Genomic DNA, 21,810 nt, shown 5'->3' on the forward strand with positions numbered 1-21,810 from the left:
CTTCCCCCACCCCCGGCGGCGACCCCACCTCCCGCCCCCGCTGTGCGCGCGCGCGTGGGTCCGTCCGTCTGTCTGCTCTCTCGACGTCAGTGGGAATTTCCAGCCAGGAAGTGAGAGAGTGAGCGAGAGAGGACGAGAGAGAAGTACCGAGGCGAGCCGGGCAGGAAGAGGAGGTTTCGCCACCCGAGCAGCCCGGCTGCGCGCTGACGGCTTCCCGTGCCCTGCGCGCCCCCGGCCTGCCGCCGCCGCCGCCCTCGGCCTGCTCGCGGGCCGGCTCCAGCAGCGCAGGCCGGAGCTCAGGGCCCCGCCGCGCCCGGCCCGCCCTGCGCTTCTCCGCCCGCGCCGCAGCCATGGCGCGCCGCTGAGCCGCCGGCCGGCGCCAGGACCAGACTCGGGCTCCCGCCGGTCCGCGCTGCCCCGCAGCGGGAGCCCGCAGGCGCGGAAAGGCCGCGCCTCACCTCCAGGGTAAGCCCCGGGGCGGGTAGGGGAACAGAGCGACCAGCTCTCCGCAGCGCCGGTGCAGCGGGTCCCACCGGCTTGGGACTCACGGAGGGGACCGCGGGGGAACCCGGGGCAGGAGTCGCCGGGCGCGCGGCCCCGGCTGCGGGGACAGAGCACATCCGCACTGGGCGGCCCGAGGCCTTGCGGGCAGGCTGGCGGGGCCCTCCGCGTCTCCGCGGGCGGGAACGGGAACCGGAGGGGAACTCTTGCAAACTTTTAGAAAGATGTACCCGAGCCCCTGCCGCGGGGGTGGGGTGGGGTGGTGGCGGCCAGGCTGAGGTCCGCCACGGCAAAGGACAGATAGAAAGGTGTTTGGTGCAGTGCACAGCCAGATTTCACCAAAGGGCGGTCGGTGAAATGAAAGCAGAAGTGCCTGTCAGTCCTCCTGGCAGGCAAAGCCCTTCCCAGCTCCTAAGAATCCCTCAGGAGAGCCTGGGGCCCGCTTACCCATCTGTGATAGACACCACCACCCCTGATGCACACACATGATACATTCAGCTGCCAAATCTCAACATTGATTTTTCAAAATATAAGGAGGGCCTCACCCCGATTCTCCAGGCCTGGCATCTGAGACAGGAATTACCTACGAATAGCACCTTTTAGACTTTTGATTACTCTAGGATAATGGCACCATGTTTTTGTGCCTGACCTCTGAAACAGAAAAAGATACGAACGACGCCTCTCCTACATGTAAGCTTCCTTCGGTCTTCTGAGCTGGACACTGCTCTTGGCTCTCTGTTTATTGGTCTAATTCTAAAGCTTAAATGGAACTAATGATAGAAGATTTCATCGTCTAAATTTAACCCGTTTTTATGGACTTTGCAAAGTAAAGGTCAGCACTGCAGCTCTCTAAGTAGCCATATTTAACTAAAATTTTTGGTTGTTCTAGGGCTCATAACTGAGAACTGCTCGTGGTGTTGAGTAACATTTCATAGCCGTGGCATCAAATGCTGGGTCTCAGAGTGGTGGTTAGTACTAAAGATGGAGATGGCTTTCTAAAGGAATCTTCAGCGGAGTGTTCTTGGGTGGCAAAAAATGCATTAACGCTCGTCAGACCTTGAAAAGGGAAACTTGATTAAAGTAAGGTCCTTACTGAAGTGGGGTTTTTTTCCCCTTGATTTTAATATTGTGCTTTCTAGAGATGGTGTCTCTTACTGTTTGATGCACGAAAAATTATGTAAATTATTTACAGCGAAGTCCTTTGCTTTGCATAAGAACTTGAGAAGTCTGGAATTAAAAGGGTTTGCTTCCTGTTGCATTTAACATTTATCGCCCCAACTGGATGACTAAAAGAGCACGTGTATTGATGGGAACGTGAACTCGGCAACTCTGGTCCATGCTGATACATCTGGGAGTCTCTTGCTAGCTTAGAGAAAATGTCTCCTTGGCTTAAGATACTGAATAAACTTGAACACAAAAGAAAGCTTCTCTGTACGCTGAATGCTGGCACTAAAATACTATACTTGCCGGGAAACACTAACCACTTCAAAACCAGAAGACTTTTAAAGAAAGTTGTTTAATCCTGTTAAAGGTTGGTGGCAACCTGATTATCTCTGTCACCTCTTATCTCCGTTCGGAAATTAAGTAGCATCTTGTATTCTACACAGGGCAATTACCTGAACTGTGTAGGTTGTGAATGTGCTTGTGTTTGAAAGCCAGTTAGTAAATACTGGAGTATACATACAGAAAACAGCCCTGCTTCCCCTTTGTAAGCACTGCTTTGATCTTTCTACTTCCTTTTTTACTTCTGCCCTTAAAACTAGCTCAGCCAGGCTGACTGAGGTGCAGTGGGTTAAAGCTGGAGTGGTTGGAAGCGAGTGGCGTCGGATTTAATGGTGCTGTTCCTTTTCATGGTCCTTCAGGTGAACTGAGGCTGAGTGGAGAAGCTAGTATTTCTGTGGGCTGTTTTCACTACTTGCAGACTTCCAGATAACCGATGAAGTAAGCCGCTTTGCTGACGTTCAGGGATTGCTCATTGCGGTAGAGAGGTCTAGATAAAGACTTGGCAACCACATGGACTGTGGATTATCATTCAATCAGCAAGCCATGGTTTTACCTAATTTATTTATGAGGTATTCCCCTGCTCCAAAGAGGGGAAAGTTCTGGCTTCTAGGGAGAAGTGACCATTTATAACCCTTAATTAATTTGAGCATGGGCAAAGAAAATAATAGTTGGCATCTTCAAATAGCAGGCTCAAATAGTTGGTCCTGAGTTGCTGTGTGGATTCATGACATAGCCAAGTCCGGGATCAAACCCAGGACCTTGTGAGTGTTCTACTATACTTCCATATACCTGTAGCCTTGCCATCAGGATTCTTGGGGAATGAATTCAAAATACCCTTTCTCCCCTTCATCTAGAGGAGTGTCCTGCTAGTGATCTTCATCTAGATGTTGTGTTCTGTACTGTGTTAGGAAGCGTATCTGGAACATGCTAGTTGAATCAGAAGAGCAAATCCTGTGTCCTGCTCTTCTTGTGTGGCAGAGTGAGTAGGAATCCCCATTCAGGAGACTGAATGTGTATGAATGGCTATCTGTGCAAAAGTTCTCGTGGATTTGTCCTCTGGAAGGAAGTTGTTTTGTTTGGATGGCGTACCAGCTTTCTGCTTACAACATGAATTATATAAGGTAGCGTGGTTGTGTTAGAAGAAAAGGCCCAGGAGAAGGTCGGATAGAATTTTAGTGCTTGAAGACTCTCTCATGCCTGCATTTCTGTCCCACGAAGGCCGCTTGACAACCGGAGCACTTTTTTTCTGCTTCTGTGGTTGTGATTTGTGCTTTTGCACCTCCCGTCCGTACTGAAACTGGTTGTCCTGTTAGAGGTGAGCAGGCACAGGAGTAGGAACCTACCTCTCCCAGCAGAGGCCTTCTGCTGAGGCAGGGAGATGTGAGGCTTTTCGCTAAGTGCAGACACTCAGCCTCAGGGGAACGCTTGGGAGAAGGGCATCCTCTTGGAAGTCGGATCTGGAAGAGGCTTGAAAACCACATAGTTTGGTAGAGTTGATAGTTCTTATCGTTGCCTTAATGAGTATGCATTGTCTTGTTCGGAAGAAAGAAGGGAGGGGAGAGATGGAGAAGACAAGAGGGAGGGAGGGACAGGAGGGAGGGAGGGAAGAAGGGAGGAAGGAGGGAAGGAGGGAGGGAGAGAAGGAAGGAAGGAGGGAAGGGCATTCTTTTGCCCCCTATGGAATTGCTTTCCCCTTTTAGCTTCTGTATTGTCTGAGAGGATATTCCTGGACACCAGTTAATCCTTTCAAATGAGATCAGAAGATCAACAAATAGTGTAGAGAAGATAAGACTACGTCAAAGCCTGATATAAGATAGGACTTGGTAAAGATTGTGAAGTCAAGAAGAGAGAATATAGAGAAGACATTTGTTGGGGTATTAATACTTAGTACTATATATTAATTTTTTTAAAATCTAATATTATGAAGCCATTACACTTTACATAGTAACACAGATTTAATTATCACTAATGTGCGTTTGAGAGGCTTTAATTTGTTGTTTGTTTTAAAAACTGGAATAATGATATATATATATATATATATAATGTTTTAATTATCTAGTACAAATTACCTTCTGGTGGTTTGCGAAGTAAACTCTTGGGCCCCAAACTTCCTAACCAGCTTTTAGTCTGATCCCTAGTCCTCACAGATTTTAAAGTGTCTACAATCCTTCTTTAACTGTAAAAACAACCCTGAACATACAAGAAAGATATAAATATTCTACAGGGCATAGTCTATAGGAGAACCTAAAATTGTTTTTAAAAGAATAAAAGGCTGTTTGAAAGAGTAGGACCTATAGTTCTAGCTAAAAGCAAACAACAGTTAATCCATACTGACAAGAAATCTCCAACCCTTTTATTGAGTTTGTTGGTTCTTAAATGATACCCAATAAACAACTAAATCACATTGAATTGATTTCACCCACTTGACAGACAGCCTTATCCTACAGGCATTGAGAAGCATGTTGTCCTTCTGGTAAGAGAGGAGTCCCAAACACAGCTTTTGTTCCCCGAGTACCATATTTTATATAAAGTACTTTTATGGTTTATTAGAATTATAAATTATTAACAATTACCTACTGTTCTCTCTGAAAGCAAAAAGAAAAAGAGGAAGCCTTTCATTCAAAAAGGGGATTTTATGAAATGGAAAAGCATCTTTTTAATTTTAAAGTTTTAGAGACACTAGCCAAGCAACGTAATAAAGTAATCAAAATGATTAAGTTGCACTTATACAGGTAAAATGGTTGTGTGTGTGGTGTGTGTGTGTAAAATTTTTTTTTTTGCAGAGTTAGAACTTCTCTAAATTTCATTGAAACTGTAATTTCAATGCTAGTCTCTCCAAAAAGGGAACCAATGCTAACAAAAAGATGGCTAACACATTCAAATCCATCAAGCAAACATCTAAGTAAAATATAGCCTCCAGAAGAGTGTGCTTGTCACTCGTGTCTGTGCCTGCTCCAGGGAACCAGATGGAAAACCCTGGGAGGCCTACTGTGCTTCACTTTCACCTTGTGGTGACCTTGCCTCCCACAAGTCAGCTCCACTCTTCCCTCAGTTGTAGCACTTCAGGAAATTGAGCTTGAAACTACGCACCTGACCACTTGTTTTTGACAGACTCCGTTGATTCAGTGAAATATACCAGCTGGACTAGAAAGGACCAAGATGCCGGCCTCCATCCTGACGTCACTGTATTCAGGAAGCCTTAGGACATTCTTCTTGGTTACCCTCAATTCTTGTTCTGGAGCTTGCCTCTCTTCACAACACTGATAGACATACATCCACATTGAGAAAAATGAAAGAGTGATATATAGTATCACTATATGTGTATATCACTACATGGATACACATGGATACATATTTAATCTTTTGTTGTTGCCAACAAACCCTGGAGAATTTCAGCGTTTGCATATGTACCCACTTGTATGGAAAGCTGCCTTTGCTCAAAGGGCCAATGAAAATGATTGACAGCAGTTGTCAGTTAAAAGTGTATCCAACCCGAGCACACAGCCTGTGTCTTCCCCATACTGCTGCCACCTCAAAGCATGACGAACCCATCCTGCAGCTTCTGGGTATAGCGAGAGTAAGCAAAGCTGTGACTTGTTCTAGCCATTGCTCTAGTCAGAGATGTATGCATAGCTGTACATATGAGACTTAGGCTTGCTGGTTTGTTCCCTTCAGTGTAAACCTGTTGATAAGTAAGGCTCAGGAGAGTCTCTGTAGTGGACTCACTATTTATAAACCTGAAGTAAGAAACGCTCTGCGTCGGGTTGAGCGTCCTCGAGGGAACCAAGTTAATGTTCAAGAGAATGGGTCGTTTGAATGAATCTTGTTTATTCGAGCAGCAAAAAGCTCCCAGGTTATTACATTTGTTACGTGTCCTGTGGTTTGGCTATGCCGTGGAGCCATGTGAGAGCACACCCACCCCTACTGTACCCCACCAGGTCTCAAGTCTCCCAGTGTGCAGACAAATAAAGCGCTAATGGTCTCTAAGTCCTGCTTGGCTCTCTGTCAAGCCCACAACTCATTCTGATAGGGAAAAAAAAATGACTGAGTTGTCTTAGAAAATATGTCTTCAAAGACAAATGTTAACACAAATTTCCACCTTGTGTTTTAATGACTCTTCAAGATGGTCCCTAGCTGTTGGTTCTTAAACATGGGTTTCTTTGTAGGGGTAACCGTTTATTGGTGTTTTCCTAGTAAGGCTTACTTAAAGGCTTTAATATAATTTTTTGTTAAGGTGTAGGCACGGTACAGAAGACAACAGCATCTAGTGCAAAGCCCTACCTATGGTGCACTTTTCTAATAATTACATTGATTAATTTAGTTTGTGGAAATCAGGGGACAACTTGCAGGAGCCCGTTCTCTGCTTTCACCACACGGGTCTTGGAGACTCAGGCTTTGAGGCTTCGTGGCGAGTGCCTTTACCGGGTGAGCCATCTTGGCAGCCTTGTGATGGACTTTTGTGGCTTAGAAATTTAAAGGAAGACAGTGTGGACAGATGGATGAAATACGGATGGCCGGTCACACGGGGGAATTTAGAGTAGAAAGGAAGGCCCACCAGACGAGGCCGAGAATAGAAGCCAAGTCAAACTTAAGTTTGCCCTTTGACTGTTTATAAAAGTACATATAGGAATATATAATACCCGGGGTTTGTATAAAATCAAAACTGAAAACAAATGTAAAATATAGGAAGTGGGATTAAAAAAAAAAAAAACACCAAACAACTGTATTCAGACTACTTCTTCCAGACCAGGTGGGAAACCTGGGAAGGACTTTCCAGAGGAGATGGATTAAGTGAACCTAAAGTCCAGCCAGTCGAAAACTCCATTTATTTAAATAACTCGTCTCTAATGCTTTGACTCCCTGGAGCACTTTAACTAGTCTATGCAGGTGTCATTAAACCTCGGGCCTTGAAAGGTGTGGCCAAAACAGTGACAGTGGAAACATAAACAAAGGTTTAGGGAACATTCCCTGTAATGGTAAGTCTCGAATGTAGAAATAAAATAATCTGGAAGGGGAACCAGAATTCCTGAAAACTGGGTAAGTTGTGCACATCATGGTTGAAAGGGGAAGGTCACGGAAGAAGAGCAGTTGCCTGTGGACAGGAGTTTGTAGGCATGAGCCTTGGCCATCCTGTTCAGAAGCTGCAAACGGTGGAGCTGGAAGTACAGCTTGCCCATGGGGGGCGCCTACTTGCCTATTAGCCCCCCCCAAAAAGTCATTTCCCCTATTCTAAGAAACAGTCTAAGTAAACATGGCTGCACTTGGGAAATTAAAATCAAAAGCACAGTGACGGTGCCTGGTAATAACTAAATATCTCCCATTGTTCTCTTGCTAATTATAGTGCCCATTTGGTGCAATATCGTTTCTCTCCGCGTATTTGCCCAACTCCCCACTGAAGACATTTAATTCAATTTCAACAAGCACAGAACCATTAAAATGTTTCCTGATTATTTAAGAGAACTGCCTGCTTGGTCATTTACCCTGCAATTATGGTTCTTTTTTTCTTCCTGATGGGTGGGGAAAGCACCCTCCTTCTCTTAGAAAGTCTGCTGTGATGGCCAAATAGGAGTTAGTCCAAGTTACTGTTGAGGTAGTTTAATCCCATGTTGCAAAAGACGGTGATGTTTTAGGCAGTGTCTCTGCCCTTACTACTGATCTGCTAAGCAGAAGTGGGACGGCCACTGGGACAAATCCCAGACGCCTCGGCATCTCCACAGGGGTGCCCGTAAGTTTCTCACACCCCTCTCCTCTCATGCCCGTTACTTCTACACATGAGGGACACCATTGCTACCCTCTGTGCCATTCTACAGGCTTCTTTCTCCCTCTCACAGTCTCACAGCCCTTCCTAACCCCCACTTTCTCCTTCAGTTGCTCCTAGAGTCTCTTGATCTGCAGCCTCAGACGGAGCCCGCGCCTTCTGCTGCATTTCTGGCTTTTGCTTCTCCCCTGTCTCCCAAGACAGTGTCCTGCTTCTGGAGCCTTCACAGCTACTCTCTGGTTCTGTTCTACTCTAAGGCGAGGTCTTTACAGCCCTCTCACCAGGCCTCACCTCCCTAATTCTTCACTCATCTCCTAATCCCCAAGTCATCCGGACCGACTTCCAGTGCCCCACCCCCCACCCCCCACCAACCGTCCTGAGACTTGCTCTCTTTAGTACATTTGCAAGAGAGGATTTTCTATTGTGCTCACCCTGCTGGTTGCTCAACCTTAGGCTTGGCTCAGCACCTCCATTTCTCTGTTATGTTGACCTCCCTGTAAGGGATGATGTTGGCCACTCTGTGTTCTCTTGACTTCCTATGTGTTTTTAAACAAAACACGATGAGCATAATGGGCAGGGGTTATTTCATTTCGTTTTTATTTGCATAGCCCTCGTTCTGTTTGCTGAAGGAACAAGTAACTAAGCCAAATGATTAAGAAGTTGTGTTCCCCGTTAAGCTGTGTCTTCTGGTACTCGAATTAACCTCCTTGGGTCCTGTTTTGGGGGGGAGGAGAGAGAGAGAGAGAGAGAGAGAGAGAGAGAGAGAGAGAGAGAGAGAGAGAGAGACAGAGAGAGAGACAGAGAGAGAGAGAGACAGAGTAGAAACAGCTAGACTGTATAAACACCTACCTCTAAAGTAATTAGGTTTTGCTCATGTCATTTGCATGGGTTACAAGACCTCAGATTTCCTTGCCATCCTAATGGGTCAGTAAGCAGAAGACGCAGTGAGTATGCATGGAGCCAGTTCTTGTTGTTCAACGACTGTGTGAAGAACTGTTGGGTGTGTGGATAGTGGGTTACTTTTGGGTCCTGACAGTAGACCTTTTGGGTCTACTTACATATAACTTATGCAAAGAAAACTGTGGCAAATTTGAAGCAGACATTGAGTATAAAATTCAGTATTTGAGTCTAAGTCGACTCCAGTTTGGAGGAGGAGGAGGAGGAGGAGGAGGAGGAGACGGTATCGATGGAATAAGCCTCATCTGTCCTAGAAGGAATGCAGCTCTAAACATGACACTGACAAAAATATAAGCTCATCCCTGGGAATATGACCAGAAGGTGAATAACAGACGCCAGGGTTAGGGCTAGAGGTGGGAGGAGAGAGGGGAGCCAGTTTTCGCTTATCCTAGCAAGGGCTTTAAAGTTATTTTTCTTCCCCCTCCCAGCTTTCATATAGCAGAAGTGACACATGACAAAGCATACACTTCTGGTGTACAGGGCGATCCTGTTTACACTTCAGGAAACGCTTGACTGCAGCTGGCAAGTGTAGGGTTTTAGTTTTACAGAAGCAATTCGTTTGCGGGCCCATCAAGTCCTTCTCATGTGCCGGGTACTTAGAAATACAATACTGACCAAATCAGAAGTACACACCCGGACGGAGTTTAGGTTAATGGAATGGTTCTAGTTTCACACTTCCCTTTTGATGTTAGTCTCTCTAAAGTTTGAAGAACTGACTGCCTAGGAAGTGTCTGGATACCAGAGGAGCATCATTGGTGATTTCTCTTAGAGTGAGCACACTTAGCTTTGGTGGAAGTCAGAAAGTAGCATATTGCTGGCCCCTCAAAATTCCTCCTGCCCTCCAAGGTCCCCGCCCACAACCCTCATCTAAATGACACCACCCATGCCTCTTGGGTTGTATAAACATCGGTTCTGTCACTCACATTCATCCCCACCAGGCAGTAAATTAAGGCATGGCAACACAAGCCAGAAACCCCAGCATTCTGGAGGAGGCAGGAGCAGGTTTGTGACATCAAGGCTAGCCTAGGCTACATGATAAAATTATGTCAAAAACAGCAGCAACAGCTACAGTTAAACCAAACCAACCCCTAAACCCCCACAAAACAATGAGTCGATACTCACTTCAGATTTTCCTCATGAAACAAAATCTGTTCTTTTTTTAAAAATTAAAATATAAATAAAACTGTGAAACAAATCACATATTCATTTTAACTCATCGTGTATGAGTTAAAGAAAAATTATGCTTATTTAAGCAGGGTAATGGAGGCCACTGAGCAGGACACGCGGGAGGCATCTTCGCTCCTGACCTCAGCTGTAGTAGGGTTAAGGCAACCTCGTCCTCCCTGGCCGTGGGTTGAGCACTGGCACCTGCGTGTAGTCCGCAGTGCTCAGTATTGACAGGGCTCTAAATTAGATTCAGGGGCTGTGTGAAGCCTGCCTTTGTTGCTGGCAAATCATTGTACCTTTGTGTGTATGCCTGGAAAGTCTTCCCTTTGGTTGTTCCCTCAAGGATACCCTGCCTCACCCCAGCCTGGCTGTGCCTGTATCTGCAGAATCAAACTTGCTGGTCCACACAATAAATCCTTTCTTGTACAGCAAAGGGGTTGGGGATGTAGGTCATTGGTAGAACACTTGCCAACTATATTCAAGGCTGTAGATTCAACCTCCAACATCATAAAGTAAAAAATCAGGAAAGACATATATTGTGGATTTTTGAGGATTTATAAAATTAAAATCCAGGGTTCGTCAACTCATTCAGAATCAACGCAAGTGGCTGGGTGTCTAGTTAATGATCCACAAAGTCATCCTCTCCCTGGGTCTGGAGGTGTGCTCATTCTAACTGGATTCTCAGAAGGAGACTGGGCATCAAAATGAAATCCCATTCTGCGTGTTTTTAGGGAAGAAGAGAACTCAGTACAAGGGAAGCAGGTCTCCAGAACACAGTCCAGTAGACAAATGAACAGAGGCCTTGATTTGCTATTTATGAGGAAAACCAGGCAGGGCTGACTTCAATTATAAGATAAAAGTTTTTATCTGATTTGCTACAATCCCTAGAGAGCTTCCATAGCCCTACAAACTTAATCCCAGCAGGACTGAGCCCTCTCTGATACTACTGAAAATAAATTTCACTTAGAATGGAGTCTGCCATTTGGTATAAATGACACTTAATTACACTATGATTAGAAAGTGTCCCAAACGTGCTTTCAGTCCCATGGATGTTAGTCAGCCATGATTAAAGACAACCACAGGCAAAGATTGCTTCTTGTGGATCGCGTTGGCACGCACCCTAGTCACCGTGCTAAGGCATTCCTGTCTCCGTGGTGACAGTGGACATGACACACAAGGCGTTTGATGATTCTTTCAGACAGGAGACTCTGGCTGTGTTTATTTATTTATTTTTATTCAGAGGCTTTCTCCTTCCTACCACCATGTTGGCTGAACTACATATATTTGGGTATTTTGGTGCTGTCTTTCTGTCACTAGGGTTTTGTTGTTGTTTGATTTTTGTTTGTTTTTTTTCTGAATATCATGTTTAGGTTATATAAGGGTTCACCAGCTTTCTGTCACTATTAACCAATACCTGATTTACTTAACATGTAAAGAGGAAAGGTTTAGTTGATGTGTTCCAGTCTCCCAGTCTGTTACCACAGACATCCACCATGACGGTGTGTCACGGCCAGAGCACCTGGTAAAGCATAGCTACCTGCTCGTCAATCAGGAGGCAAATGGCAAAAAGAACTGGTTGTGACCCCACAGCATCCTTCCAGGACGTGTCCTAGTAGAACACTTCTTCCCGGAAGAAGCACTCCGTGGACCATGCCTTTAACGCGTGAACTGCCTGGGAACTCCTATTCGGGAACACGTTCTGCATACTCTCCCTGAGATCTGCTGAGACTTGATTTCATGGCCCGGCGTGTTGTCTGTCTTTGTGAGTGTTCCGCTTGCAGCCCTACAGAACACAATGTGGTATTAGGAGTAGTGAGCCTTTAAGAGGTCATGAGGTCGTAGCACGTCCCCTCCCCCTGCCATGAACTGGGTTATAAGGAGGATCATCCCCTCTCGCTCTTCCACCTTTTACTCTGTGACAGTACAGTGATCATTTCCTCTGAAGGATACATTCCTCATTTAGGTGCTTTGACCTTGGACTTCCTGCCTCCAGAGCTATGAGAAATAAACTTAGGTTTTAATAAATTACCATGGCTCAAGTGTTCTAACAGGACAAACATATGAAGGCAGTAGGTCGTGTTTGTAGTCAGTACTGAAAGAGGAAAGTTGAAAACTCTCTGCTATACTTGTGGATTTCTGCCTCTTCCACAGGTGTTTAGGTCTACCGCTTTTTGCTTCGTGTATTTTGGAGACCTGTTAATAAGTGCATGCAGGTTGAGGTCATTATTCTTAGCTAGGCCCAGTAGTGCACATCTATATAGTTCCAACACGCAAGATCTAGAGGCAGGGGGTTGGTGTGAGTTTGAGTCCAGCCATAGCTACTTATAGAGACCCTGTCACAAAACAAGAAAATTATTACTACTCATTAATGAACTGTACACACACACACACACACACACACACACACACACACACACAGATTCATATATCCTTCCTTGTCCTTGGTAATGTTCCATCCCCTGATCTTCTTTATTGATGATTATGATATAGACTACTTTCCTGTGTTTAGTATTTGTGTGTTATTAACACAGTATCCCAGGCTTCTGCTTAACACTTTGTGTCTTTCGTATTGAAGTGTAATCCGTAGGAAAAGCATTTTCTTGGGTCTTGCTTTCTCTGTACTGTTTGACATCTCTGCCTTTTACAGCTGAGTTTATTTTATTTGCATCTAATACTGTACCACCTCTTCTTTACCCACGGTTGGTCTTTCTAAATGAAGTTAGTGTAGGAATTGAAGAGTTCCATTTTATCTCCTTTCTGGTGGCTCTGTGAAATGGTGGTAGGACTTTCTGCATCCTACGTCTTCAGTGAATAAAGCACTGTGTGCCCAACTTGGAAGCCCTGATTTGCTCGCTCCTCTGTGCTAATGTCATTAAACCTTTTCCCTCCAGGGGCTCAGTATACTCCACAATATACTGTGTTGTTCAATGTAAAGCAAAAGTCCCGTGTACCCACACCTTTGTCATTGGTAGTCTTCTCCTTGTTTCCTACAGGTCCCGTGTGCCCACATCTTTATCTTTGGTAGTGTTCTCCTTGTTTGCTACAGGTCCACGTCGATCTCACTTCCCTTCACCACGAAGACCTGCTTTTAGCATGTCTTCAGTCATTTCTAGGAGTTATGAATTCTCTCAGCTCTTCTCTTTTAGAAAGTGTCAGTTCACCTTTGTTGCCAAAACCATGTGCACTTACAGTACATTCTGTACCAGTGCCTTCTCTTCTAGCTCCCCGAGTCACCTTTACGTTGAAGAGTTCCATTTATCTCCTTTCTGGTGTCTCTGTGAAGGGGTGGCTTTCTTCAGTTCCTTTCAGCTTCTGCTATGGGAGGCTGACTTAGCCACCTGCCATTGTCCTTTTCGCTGCTCTGCTGTATGTATGTATGTGTGTGTGTGTGTGTGTGTTTGTGTGTATGTATGCATGCATTTATAAATACCATGACATTGTCTCTTGATCTTTGGGTAGTTTTTAACTTTGAGTTATTTCTTAACATGTTGTGGTTTTGTTTGTTTGTTTGTTTGGTTGGTTGGTTGGTTGGTTGGTTAGTTGGCTGGTTGGTTTTTGACAACAGGAGCTTTCTTTTTTTTTTTTTTTTTTTTTTTTTCTTTTTTTTTGGAGCTGGGGACCCAACCCAAGGAGCTTCCTAGGTAAGCGCTCTACCGCTGAGCTAAATCCCCAGCCCCTAGGGCTTTCTACCTAGCCAATATCTTATGCTTTTCCCTTTATTTAACATGGAGATTTAAATTCTTGGATATATGGGTAAAGGTATATAAACTAACTTTTGTAAAAAAAAAAATTGCCTTTGTTTCTACAAATATTTTCTCCTTCTCTTTTTCCCTAGTACTTTAAATTACAAATACATAAACTACTTGATATTGTCCCCTAAATCACTGAGGTACTGTTTACTTCTTCTTTTCCTCTGTGTTTTGTTTGGATAGTTTTATTGGTCTTTGTTTTGGTTTATTGATCCTTTCTTCTATAATGTCCAAGATACTGGTAAGTCCCTCTGGCGAAATTTCATTGCAGTTCTAAGATTGACTTACATTTGTTAAAGAGCCTTTGTATTTTTGCTGCTGAATTCTCTATTCATTCATTATGTCTATCTTTTTCTTTATATTGTTGAACATATTTTTGTTAGCTGTTTTAAAGTCACTAGCTATGAATTTTATCATTGTGTCTTCTGGGACAAAGGTACCTGCTTCTTTGTATGCTTCAATATTTTTGTTGTCCATTATAGATATCGTAATGTGAAGAATTTGCGTGTATTTCTTTTATACAGGATTGAGTTTTGTCCTAAGAGGCCTTACTAAGATGCATTAAAGTTGCCCTTATTTTAAGATGTGTTCGTGACTCTCGTAGCATGGTTTTTCCATAGACTGCTATAACCACACATGTTCAGAACATATACTGTTGTCTCTTCAACACAGATGATTACACCCACAGTGTCTCTCAGCTCTGCATGGCCTCTGTAATCTTATCAGAGCATTTCTAGCCCAACAGCTCCTTTCCACTGAGCTTTTTGGGACCTTTGTTAGTATTTCATCAAAGAGCAAAGGTGGCCTGAGTGTAGATTTCTGAAGCTTTGCATTATGCCGTTTCTCTGACCAATGAGATTACTGCTCTTTATTTGAACTCTGCTTCCTGTGGCCTGGATTAGAAAGTGCCCTCAGTCAGAAGGTGAGCTCAGAGCGCCCTTCAACTGTACAGCCTGTATCTCTTGTTCGGTGTCTTAGGCTGTTGTTATGTTTCATGGCAAGCTCAAATAGTGGTTAATCTGCAATGGCTGAAATTTGATCTATGTGGATTTTTAAGTAATTTTTTAATTCATGTGTAGTTCCCGTAACATGCTATTTGAAGTACATCATTCCAGAGCATTTATGTATTCAACATGCTGGCTAGCTCATATTTCTCCATAGCTTTGCTTTGAAACTTTGTCTTCCTAGAAGAATGCCTTGAATCTGGTAAATGATGACTCCCTTCCCAGTCTTCACTCACTCCCCTGGCCTCTGGCAAACAATGATGACTTCCTCTTCTTAAGAATTTGCCTGTTCTTGCTGGTTAATGTGAAGGGAATCATGGATAGGTGATCGACCCTTTCTGTCTGGTTTCAACATAAGTTATTTAGTCTACCAGTTTTGAAATACAAAAGGCAAAACTCCCATTGCTGACTGTAAGGTACCCATCCATACATTTAAGGAGACCATAAATGTAGTTGTGTAAAATTAAGTTGCAGTAGAACAGGGGCCCTTAGTGCAAAACCACCAGGAAATGTTATAGACTTCATATAGGCTGTAGTGATAACAGGGAAAGAGAAAATACAGGTATATGGTAGAAGCTGATTTTTTTTTCTTTTTTTCGGAGCTGGGGACCGAACCCAGGGCCTTGCGCTTGCTAGGCAAGCACTCTACCACTGAGCTAAATCCCCAACCCCCGGTAGAAGCTGATTTTAAGTACCACTTCGCAGAGTACATAATATTTAAACAGGATAGTATCTTGAATGTGAATAGATATACAACGTGAAAATGGGGCAAGGCACTGTCACATTTATTTGTGTGTGTGTGTGTGTGTGTGTGTGTGTGTGTGTGTGTGTGTGTCTGTCTGTCTGTCTGTCTGTGTGTCTGTGCAGTAAGCATTCACATGTGTAGAGGTCAAAGGACAATTTTGGAAGTTGGTTCTTTCCTTCTAGCATGTGAGTTCCAAGGATTAAACTCAAGTCCTTGGGCTTACACAGCAGGTATTTTTTACCTGCAGACCCATCTTGCTGGCTGAGCAACACATCTCCTAATGATTGACTTCCTTATAGCAAAGTGTTTGTGTTGGAACATGGTGATAGTTGTGGTGCTTTGTGTACGATACAATACAATACAATACAATACTATCATATGCTGAGTGCCTGGTCTTTGGACTTCATTGTGTAAAGCACCTGGCAGTGAAAGTCACCAAGGCAGGAAGAAACTCTGCCATGGGGGAGAGCAGTCGAAAAGCTGCTTCTGTCAGAGTGAGGTAATAAGGTGTGTCTGTGGAAATGGAAAGGAAGTGCATACACAAGAAACAGCGTGAGGAAAGAAGCAAGAGACGAGACTACTAACTGCATTGGTCGGAGAAGGTTACATTTGCAGAAATGAGAAAGTCAGGAGTTGGGCTTGTTGTCAGTAATAAACAGTAGACATTAGAGTTGATGGGATCTAATGTATCATTAACTTGCTTGATAATGACACCATTACTTAAAGCTAACAGTGGCTCCTTACTGCGTACACTGTGACAGTTTTAACAGTGCTAATCATGTACTTATGTCACAGGGTTTGGGCTCGTACCTTGGATATCTTGGGTTAATTGTTTTTTGGTTTTCGGCTTGTTTTTGCTCTTTCTTTTTTTAAAAAAAATTTCATTTATTTTTTGTTCAGTTAGGAATTCAGTAGCCAACGGAGAAAAGCCGGTGCAAAGTACAGCGCTGTGACTAAGAGTGTAATTAAAGTCATGATACTGAATTGCCGCGATAATTAACCCAGGGCCCACATGCCCTCTTGTTACCATGACGCCGACCCAGCTGCATTGTTTAGGCTGCTGTCTTTCTATTTACTGACTGTTCAGATTGGCTGGCCTTTGCTGCCAAGGAAATCACAGAGAAGCGTAGAAACACAGGCATGCCCCACTTCTTGTAAACCTGTGGCTGTCTGTGGTGTTTGTCTGGCTGATCTGTGGAGTGCTTCAGCCGCTCTACTACTGTGGGAAGCCTGGGACGTCTTGGCTCTGCTTCTTTTCCACTCCACACGTGGCTTCTCATCCTCCTCTGGGCTGGCTGGGTCTTCCCCTTCCAGGAAAGAAAATCCGGTCATTGCACAGTTTCTTGAAACCCATGTTCGTGACTCATTTCTGCATCCTCCTGTTGGTCAGTGCCTGCCATGGGCCTGACGACATTCAAGGAGCAGAGATGTCATTTTTTTTTTTTTGTCCCTGTGTTGTGAGGACATAAAACAGCAGTGGCCATTGTTGTGAGCCTCCCACAGCTATAAACTCTTGAGTTCAGACTGTGCCTCTCTTGTGTGGTTTTGTCTCTTTGGAAACCAACAGGGTAGGAGAACCACTTTCTGGTGGATTAATGAAGGGCAGAAAACACCCAGGTACCTCTTCAAGCATGGTTTCCCCATGATACAGACCATGGCGTACACAAGTACCACAGATCTGCTTCTGGCAGCACTGATGATGAAACTCACACATATTTTCATTTTTTGTTTAGTAACTGTGGCTATTGAGAGAGATTCCCCCAGCCTCTCTTTTCTATCCTTTGAAACGTGCCCTAGGGATTGTTTTTAAAGTGTCACTTGACTTAGTACTGGTATTTTTTACCTTCCCATTCGGATTGCCTTGTGGGTATCTCATTTGAAATCCATGCATTGTAAGGTCCTGTTCTGTTCTTCAGGCTACACTCTGTAGATGAGTTGCATGGGTTCACCAGGTAATAGATGTAGGGACAGAAAGCACACTCATGAGACCAGCGAGAAAGAAGGCATGTTGCAACAAGGAAAGAAAGCGTTGAGACTCCTAATGTGCATCTCCCCAAAGGAGACAAAGGAATTTGACTGGACGATGTGTGCACGAAGGCTGAAGAGTGCTCAGTGAACACAGAGGGAGCCTTTTCCTGCTCCAGTCACCATGACAGCATGCTACTTCGTGTGCTGGCATGCACAAAATTGGCAGAGTGCCTCAACTATGGAGAATTCACCATAACAAGATTATAGTAAGCAAAAATCACTCTACATCACGTACAAGAGGAAGTTGGCAAGTGTGGCTGGTTTAAACCAGCTCTTTGCCATCTTCTCTAGAGGGTCTTATCTGAAAACAAACAAAGAACAACAGTAAAGGCTCGAATGTTAGCAGTTATCATGGCGGGCAGCACCCCACCCCATCCCCACCCCACCCCCATCCCAGCACCGGCCACCAGCACAGGTGAGTAACCCAGGTGCTTAATCTCCTACTTAACACGGCTGAAGAGATGGCTTAGCAATTGGTAGCGCTTACTGCTCTTGCAGGAGACCCAGGTTTGGTTCCTAACACCCGCATGGTGGCTGACAACCTTCTGGTTCCAGGGCATCTGACACTCCCCTCTTGCCTCTGCCATTCGCCCTCACATTTGTGGCGTACATTCCTGCTGGCAGGCAGAACACTCAAGCCACGTAAGATAAAAATTAATAAATCCTTCAAGAAAAGATCCTACCTAGCAGCTCATATTACGAGTAGACTAGTTCCAGCCAGCCAGAACTTTTGAGAGGCTCGGAGCAAAGATGTCTTTAAATGAATAATGCTCATGTCAAGAGGGAAATCACATCGCCCGTTACGCTAGTACAAAGGCCACAGGCTGTGCAGTCAGAGAAGCCAGCTCTAGTCTGTCAGCCTGAGCAAATGACTCATTTTCTCTAAAGCTTAGTTCTCCGCGTGGACTACATTTTCTGGGCTCAGTATAGCAAGCGGAGTATGCGAACATTACCTACGCTTCCTTGGTTATGGGAAACAGCCCGTCAAGCTTAGCTGGCTCCCCCTCCATGCACAGGAGAGCACTTGTCCTGAGGCCAGAGCCCTCGCTCGGCTCCTCCTTCTCAGTTTAACTGACACCTGGGATTAGGTAAATTGTCCCTGGATTAATCCTGAGCCTTCCAGGATATTTGGATCACTTCTAGAAGGTGGTAGGACCAGCCATCTGGTTCTGTCAACCCAGAGCATGTCAGAGAATGACTTCCAAATCCACCTCTTCCCCCGGGGAAAATACAAACAATTTATAAGGCAGTGACATACAACTGCTTCAGACTCAAATATGGTAGAGTGTCGGTGAACAGAGGTGGGAAGTGTATCTGTCTTCTAAAAGAAAGCCTTTGACTGGGGGCTTGCTTACAGTGGTAGACGTTTAGTCCAGTATCATCATGGCAGAGAGCAGGGGGACACAGGCAGGAACTGGAGCGGTAGCTGAGATTACTACATCGTGATCTGTAGGCAGAGAAAGGCCGACTCTGGACTTGGAGTGGGCTTTTGAGAGCTCAGTGCTCCCCCTCGGTGACAGACTTCCTGTGACAAAGCCACACCTCCTAATCCTTTCAAATAGTGCCACTCCCTGGTGACTAAGCAGTCAAATATATGAGGCAGTGTCTCTCTCAGGACAATGAAAGCTCTACAACTTGCAACATTCTTTCTGTAATTTATCATGAATGAGATATTTATTAGACTGCCTGATGAGTTAACATATGTTCTGTATCTCCCACTCAATTAATGAGCTTCGCATGAATTAACAAGCTGAGTGTTTTCCGTGGATCTGCTAGCCTATTAGATTGACATTCCATTAGGAATGGGTATCTGCACACGCTCTCAGGTTTGCATTCGCCAGACATGCTTGCATTGCTCTACGTAATTTTCTCGATGCTCCCAGTGAAATAATATTGAAAATGAAAGAAGTGGGAAACCGGTTTCTGTAAATCTCAGTGTGGTAGCATACACAGTAACATTGATTTCTTTAAAAAAAAAAAAAAAAAAAAAGGCAGCGTTTCAGAAGTCAGCGTTTCTGAAAAGAAGTAAGTCCATGGCCAGCATTCATCATTACTGTGACATACTGTCAGACACGGGCTCACAGAAAGGGGGACGCTTCTGAAGAGCAGTCAGGAATAATTAGAAATTTTGACTTATTCATACTTCATATTTTATTTAACAATGTCAGAACTTCTTAAGTTCAATGATTTAAATTTTGACTCAGCCTCTTTTTCTATTATAATATATCTCTAATATATATTAGATAAATTTCCATGTCACTATACGGATCTCCCCATTGTTACAACAATTCCATAGTATTTGACTTATAGTTGTAGAATAATAATGCGAACAAGTTTACCAGAGCACATCACCAACTCCTGAAAATTGACTTGCAGAAGTTACTCCCTTGGAATATTTTACATGGGATGCACTGTATATAGCCATAGCCCTTACATTGTTTTCTTCATAAAGCTCTTTATGAAAAAGAAGCTCTAACATATTTTACAATTTTATCTTTAGCAACTTATTGTCCATACAGTGTACAAAACGAAAACGTTGCGGAAAAGTCCCCTTTCCCAGTAACTTTACCCCTATTGCTAAAAAAATGGTACATTCGAATTACGCCTAAGTGGCACCTGTTATGATTCCTACAATTTTGAGCCACCATGCCACCACACCCCAAGGTGCCCTGATTTCCAAGGGCACCTTCTACCTGGCATCTGGAAAGACAGTCTACTTTTCAAGATGCAAATTGTGGTTCTCCGTGGATTGTGATATCATTTTAATGGTTTTGAAAAAGTTAGAGGGCTTCTTTCCCCCAAAGAAATCTAACAGAACAGAAAGAGTTGGTGGTGGTGGTGGTAGTGGTGGTGTTGTTGTTAATGGTGGTGGTGGTGGTGGTAGTGGTGGTGGTGTTGGTGTGGTGGTGGTGGTGGTGGTGGTGGTGTTTACAGTGAGTCAGGGCCTCAGACTGCCTATATTTCTGAGCCTCGATGCTATACATTTACTGGCAGCAGAGCTCCCAACTTTGTCCTCGATGGCACGCAGCACACACCCATGGCTTTAGAATTTCTCCACTCGGTCCAGCTGCTTCACCAAGAAGCCCCTGTGTCAGATTGAGTTACTAGGAAGATCGCCACAGGAATGCAGGAAGCCGTCCATTCGGCATTCATAGAATATGTCACATACCCAGGACTTGGCTGCTTTGGTTACATTGTGCTTTGTGTGAAACACACATCTCCCTGGGTATTTTTTGGGACCTAGCTACGTTTCCTGTGTCTCTTTAGGTGCCGTGAAGATCTTTCTAAAGTAGTTTCCTGGTTGAGGGAGACACATGCAGAAAGTGAGACCCAGGCTTGGCTCCCTTTATGTCTCAAGGTCCTTCCTCAAAAGCGCAGGAGTGAGCAAAAGGAAAGTGGGGGGCGGGGAGGGAAGGCCGAGGAAGCAGGGGTACATAAGGGACTTTCCCCTCTGCTTTTCTAATCCCCAGTTCCAAAGGCTTAGTTGAGATTTCAACATTTTAGATATAAAACTTGCTTTTGCAATCAATGCAAATATCACTCGGTGATTCATCCTCTCCAATTGACATTTTAGTTTAAAATTATAAATTAGCATTTACATCACGCTGGAGCCGCTGTTCTCTTCTGATACCTCAGTAATGGTCAGGGCTTTGTACGTCAAGGTTCTAAGTCACCAAGTGTTCCGTGAGCTTCTTTAGTACCTTGAGTTCTTAGACACACATGATCTAGAGACCTTAGGAGAGGGTGTTACTGATGACAAGCTGCCCGGTTTGGTGGTTTGTCAATGTTTAAGGTGGAGCCATCTTCATTAGGGCTTTGTCTAGGGCGTGGACCAGGAGGATTCCCTTCCATCTCTCAAGTGAGGCGGCTGGAGTTGAATCTTCCAAGTTGAGACTTCCTTTTGTTAAATTCCCACACTTGAAGTTCTATAAAACAGTCTAATTTTAAAGAAAAATTTTAAGATTAAAGTATAACTATATCATTTTCCCCTCCCCCTGCCTCCATGTCCTTCCATGTCCCCTTCTTGCTCTCTTTCAAAACTCCACGGCCTCTTTCTCTTTAATTGATTGTGTGTGTGTGTGTGTGTGTGTGTGTGTGTGTGTGTATTTAAGATTTATTTATTTCATGTATGAGTACCCTGTAGCTGTCTTCAGACACACCAGAAGAGGGCATCAGATCCCATTATAGATGGTTGTGAGCCATCATGTGGTTGCTGGGACTTGAACTCCGGACCTTGGGAAGACCAGTCAATGCTCTTAACCACTGAGTCATCTCTCTAGCTCTATATATCTTTTCCTAAGTACAAAATAGGAACCCAGTCTGCTCCATCCGTATAATGTTACTTGTATGAATGTTTCCACTGGTATTGAATAACTGATCAGTGTGCACATAACCTGG

At 44.3% G+C, this 21,810-nt stretch overlaps 1 protein-coding gene across 1 annotated transcript in view; it reads left to right on the top strand.

The window, feature by feature from the left end:
- The first annotated feature begins 375 nt into the window (after window positions 1-375).
- Window positions 376-21,810, top strand: part of Nfkb1 (nuclear factor kappa B subunit 1) — a 113,624-nt gene continuing 92,189 nt past the window's right edge. The window contains exon 1 of the mRNA XM_032897276.1: window positions 376-465. The gene's annotated coding sequence lies outside the window, so the exon portion shown is untranslated. The remainder of the gene's footprint in view (window positions 466-21,810) is intronic.

Source organism: Rattus rattus, chromosome 3 (assembly GCF_011064425.1).
Source record: "Rattus rattus isolate New Zealand chromosome 3, Rrattus_CSIRO_v1, whole genome shotgun sequence".
NCBI lineage: Eukaryota > Metazoa > Chordata > Mammalia > Rodentia > Muridae > Rattus > Rattus rattus.